This window comes from Arachis ipaensis, chromosome B08 (genome assembly GCF_000816755.2).
Source record: "Arachis ipaensis cultivar K30076 chromosome B08, Araip1.1, whole genome shotgun sequence".
Taxonomy (NCBI): domain Eukaryota; kingdom Viridiplantae; phylum Streptophyta; class Magnoliopsida; order Fabales; family Fabaceae; genus Arachis; species Arachis ipaensis.
In genome coordinates, this window is record NC_029792.2 from 110,226,173 (window position 1) to 110,231,489 (window position 5,317).

The window sequence follows — 5,317 nt, forward strand, 5'->3', positions numbered from 1 at the left end:
AGACATACAAAGCGGATCTGAACATTGATTTGAAGAAGCACCATGCGCCGGTAACATTTCTGGACAAGATGGCTTATTGGATTGTTAAATCGCTTAGATTCTCCACTATCTATTCTTTCAGGTATTCATTATTCATTGATATCTTTTCAAGTGGTACACGTTGGTGCATGTGATGTTAGGTTGCTGAGGGTTAGGTAGAAGAGAAATCTAGGAAATGTACTTGAACACTTTGTGAAATTTTGTGATTGCTTTCATCAAGAAGTTGAAGAAGGCTTTGGTAGCAGAGTAACTACAGAGAAAGCTGTTAGTATCCTTGTGAAGTCTTATAGCTTGTCTCAGATTAAGAACAAAGTATATACAGAAGTAGCAAACATAAATCAACGTGTGAGGTTTATGTCAGATTCCTTAAAAAGAAGAATTTCCCACGCACACATTCAAAAGACTAATAATAATTTTTTTCATTCATGACTTTAGGATTTTGGTGTAGTAGAAAAGAAGAGAGACCATGCTGCGTTCCTGATTCAGTGCCTTGTTTATTGCTATAGCTCTAAGCTTGGGCTCTATCTACTATGATATTGACTTTGGTGTTGGATCTATTCAGGTAAACATAGGAAATTAAAGCTATAAGATATCCTTTAATTATAGCTTTCAATAATCAAGGTTAATGAGTGGTAATACTGTTTTTGTCATGCACTTGCTTCAGGCGATAGGATCTTTGCTTGCTTTCTTAAGTTGCCTTTTGTCTTACTAGAGGAAATCAAGGTAAATTGTTTGTCTCTTGGTCCTTATTTAAATGTTAATGGAACTTTCTCCTAGTTTTACTACATTGCAATTGAGTAACTTTCTTCTTTACTCTCTGTGTATTATAGACATTATATATAATACTTTGCATGTTAATTTAACTTTTTGTCTCATGTTTATTATTTGATTCTTGATAGTCATATTTACAGGATAATTTGATTAGTTTACCGTTTAATAGCAATCTAAATGTAATATGAAATTTTCCTTTGGGTGGTGTTAGGTATTTGAAAGAGAGAGATTGAATGGACACTATGATGTTACAGCATTTCTCATAAGGAACACATTTTCTGTTGTTCCATACACGCTACTAGTAACTCTGGTTCCGGGACTAATATCCTATTACCTTTGTGGACTCCAAAAAGGACCAGAACACTTGGTATACTTTCTGTCAGTGCTATTTGCCATAGTTATGTGGGTTGAGAGCCTCATGCTTGTTGTGGGAAGTGTCTCCCCTAACTATGTTATAGGCATGTTGATTTCTGGTGGAATTCAAGGATATTTTATATTGATTTAATCACAAAAATTCACAAAGTATTCAAGTACATTTCCTGACATGATATTTTATATTGATTTTGTTCAGCAGATATCATGTACTGTGATGAATATGTATACAATTGATGGTTGCATTCTCTTCTTACATTGCAGATTTTCCTAGCTCTCACAACTGCTATAACTACCATTAACTAATTAACAAAATTGCTAACAAAATGCTAAGAGCCAGAGTTAATTGTTTTGTGTTGTGTTGTTTCCTTCAATTTTGTTTTTTAGGACAATTATTTGGTCATAGCAATTTTTTTTATATGCTTGGATGCGTCTTGGTTGAAGCAATGGGATGTGGAGTCTGGAATGTTATGTTCTACTTTGAGTCAAAGTGCTATAAAACTGAATCAACTAGAAAAAAATAGAGGGAAAAAACCTTTTTTTTTTGTTCCAATTAAATTAATCAAAATAGATGGTTGTTGTTGTTTATGTATGTTGATTGGTATTGATTTTGGTGTGCCTGTTTGAGTATATAGCAAATTTGTAGCTGAAAATAAAATTAGACTCAATCAATTTACAGTTGCTTAGAGTAACAAAATATGAGGATAAATATATATGCTTCATTTTTGTAGCAAAATGCTGACATGGTCTTTTTTTTCTCCACGCAGTTAAATAGAAAATGGAAGGAATGTATTGTTTTGGATTAATTATTGGGTGAACGATGGTTCTGGGATCGACGGACTTGGGTGGGATTAGAATTTTCAATGGAAAAGAGTACTTTTGAAAGACATACATTTCCTAAACCAGATACATGAGATCTGCAACCTCTGAAGCAGAAAGTGTAAGGATAAGAATGTTTGGAAATTTAATCAACATTGTATTTTCAAAATAGTTTACTCCAATAAAGAAACAAACAAATAGTAGAATTGAAAATGTTAGATACAATTCAAAAGACACATATTTTTGAAATAAATTTAAAAATAATATATTATTAATTAATGGAGATTACACAAAGCAAGATCAAGAACTTGGCAAGAATATAGATAGTGAAGTCAATAATATAGTTACTTGATTCAATATCACACTCACAAGTATTATTTAGCTTAGTTACAATTCTCTCTTTTCTTCATATTCTTCTTCATTAAATACTTTTTTTTTGCTAGTGTGGAGTATGGACTATAATCCCCCTTGTATGAATTTTGGTATCAACAAAAATTCTCTCTAATCTTAAAGATTTTCTAAATTAAATGATCATAAATCAAGGAATATAGAAATATCACCATTGTGTTGATATCACATCATTAGTTAACTTGATTGTCTCTAGTAAAATTAAAATAAATAACGTTCTCATTTTATTTTTGTATATAACCTTTTCTTCCTAACCCTTAAATGTTTTTTTGTTACTAATAATGTTTGGTTGCTAATTAGCGACCGATTTAGTGACTGAAATGTTGGTTGCTAAAATACAGTTCTCTACTTAGCGACCGAATTAGAGACTGAAACACTGGTAGCAAATTATAGACCAAAATGCTGGTCGCAAACTAGCGATCGATTTAGTGACCAAAAAGTTGGTCGCTATTTAGCGACCGATATACTCAGTGACCGAAAAATTTGGTCACCATTTAGCGACCGATTATATAGCGACTGATTTAGCGACCGATACTCTATGGTGAGGGTTTGGTGTCCTTGTTCAAAAATCGGTCGCTAATAGTTAGCGACCAAAGTTGGTCACTATTTTTAATTAGCGACTAAGGTTTTAGCGACCACCAAAATCGGTCGCTAGATCAGTCGCTAAATCGGTCGCTATTTCGGTAATTTCTTGTAGTGATAAATCTTAGTTCACGATGACCTCCTCCTGCTGTAACAAAGGATTGATATGTCTTACTTGGTCTAATATCAGCTTCATCGTTATTCTGAATTGTGCGAAGGTCAAACATGCTTAGCTGCCTATGTTGTTTAATCATCTCAGCTTCATTTGGATAGCATGCATGTAAATGATTCAAAACAACCTTGGAAATAACCTAAACACCAGTCTCCTTCAATATATGTATATAAATTCTTGCAGAGCAATTTAATCCAGCTGGCGGGTTTGTCTTCTCAGTAGGAGATATGTTGGATTTCCATTTTCCTTCTCTATTACATGTAATTAATTGATTTTTTATTTCGTTTTTCTTCCTATTTGTATTCCTTATTTTGGTAGCAAAACTTGCAATTTTAGCATAATTTTGTAAATTTTTTCAACTCTTTCAAGTGTGTTAAAACTCATCCCAACCTTTGGCACAAATTGCTCATCAACATCAAACTACAATAACACAAAAACCTGGTCAATACAACATTATTATTAACTCAAAACAACAGCAAAACCATTATTCATATTTGAAAACACCAAAATCTCATAAATATAAACTTATTTTCAAAATCAAATTCAAAACAATACAAAAATCAGATTTAAAAAACATTGAAATCCTTAATCCTTTGGCAATAACACAGAAAATTGGACAATACAACACCATTATTGACTCAAAACAACAACGAGATTATTCATATTTAAAATCAAATAATTTTATTAACTCATTAATAAATGAAAATCACATAAAACTAAACACACAATCACTAATTCCATTTAACACCAAAATCTATACAAAACACCAAATCAGTAATACTGATCTTCACAAACCAATCCATAACAAAAATGAACTTATCAAAACTCACCCTGGTTCAATGCACTTGAACTTGTATCATACATTGTTTGTTCTCAATATTTGATTTCAGAAATAAAACAACGATCGAAAACGATAACACAGAGAAGAAAAGAAAAAATATGAGAAAGCAAAGAAGAAAACTAAAAAAAATCTGAGAACGCAAAGAAGAGAAAAAATATGAGAACGCAAAGAAGAAGAGCGAAACATCAGCAATGAAATCACGAAGAAAATAGGACTGCATGAAGAAAACATTAGAAAAGCAGTTAGTTAGGATTACTGGCGCGTAGATGTTATTTAAATTAAAATAACTTAGTTAGACTTAGTTAGTGAAAATGTTTAGTTGTAAAGCTTTTTTGAAAGGAAAAGTACAGGAAAGCAACTCCCCTACAAGCCAACATAAGCCAACTTTATTATAATTTAAATTTTATAAATAAATAAAAATTTAAAAATCAAAATTCAAAATTCAAAAAAGATTCTTTCTACATTTAATCTAATCACATTTATAATACACAATAAAAACAACCTATAAAAAACCTAATTCATTTCCATTCATTTGGAAACAGTCAAATCTCTCCCTCCACAAATATGCCGTCTCCACGCATTTTAGACGCCGCCGCCGCCCACCGACCACTGTCACGTCTTTCGTCGCGCTGCGCAGCCTCTTCCACGTGTCCCGTCACCGTCCTTCTTTCATCGACGGCGTCGCCCACCATCCCAATGCAACTGCACCACCGCGGCCCCATCCCTTGCGACGCAGCCACCGCCGGTCCCATTCACAACACGCGATCAACTACTCCGATCCACGGGGATTCCTCCACTCGCGATGCGCGGCCTCCGTGGCTTCCTCCTCGCAACGCGCCACCAAGAGTCTCCCACCGTACACGCAATACCGTTCAAGATGTCATCGTTGGTCACCCTATGACTCTTCTTTTTCTCCTCTCCTATTTGGTTTTGAATGATTCTTTTAACTAGTTTTTTATGTTTCTTTTTCTTAAATTTTGGATGATTTTTTTATTAGTTTTGGATGATTCTTTTTCCTATGTTTAGTATGTTTTTTTCTTAGGATTTGGATGATTCTTTTTCCTATGTTTTGTATTTTTTTTCTTAGGATTTTGATGATTCTTTATCTTATATTTTGGTGTTTTTTTTAGTTTGGACGTTTTTTTTAAGAGAAATTAGAATTTGCGTAATAAATAATAAAAGATGAATTAAAGTAAAAAGAGGTAATTAATAATTATTAATTTTATATTTTTTAAAAAATAAAATTTAAATAATTAATAATTAATGACAATTAATTAATATAGAGTATAGTTTAAATATGTTTGTTGGCTTAT

General features: G+C 32.6%; 1 long non-coding RNA gene across 4 annotated transcripts in view; it reads left to right on the forward strand.

Moving 5' to 3' along the window:
- The window catches only part of LOC107614451, a 2,795-nt gene extending 581 nt beyond the window's left edge, over positions 1–2,214 (forward strand). The window contains exons 1-5 of one of the 4 annotated variants that reach the window (XR_001614449.2): positions 1–121; positions 475–601; positions 704–762; positions 1,022–1,177; positions 1,950–2,214. This is a non-coding gene — a long non-coding RNA (uncharacterized LOC107614451). Of the gene's footprint in view, positions 390–474; positions 602–703; positions 763–1,021; positions 1,431–1,949 lie in introns of those variants that run through there. The other 3 variants (XR_001614446.2, XR_001614447.2, XR_001614445.2) reach the window with 3 other exon arrangements.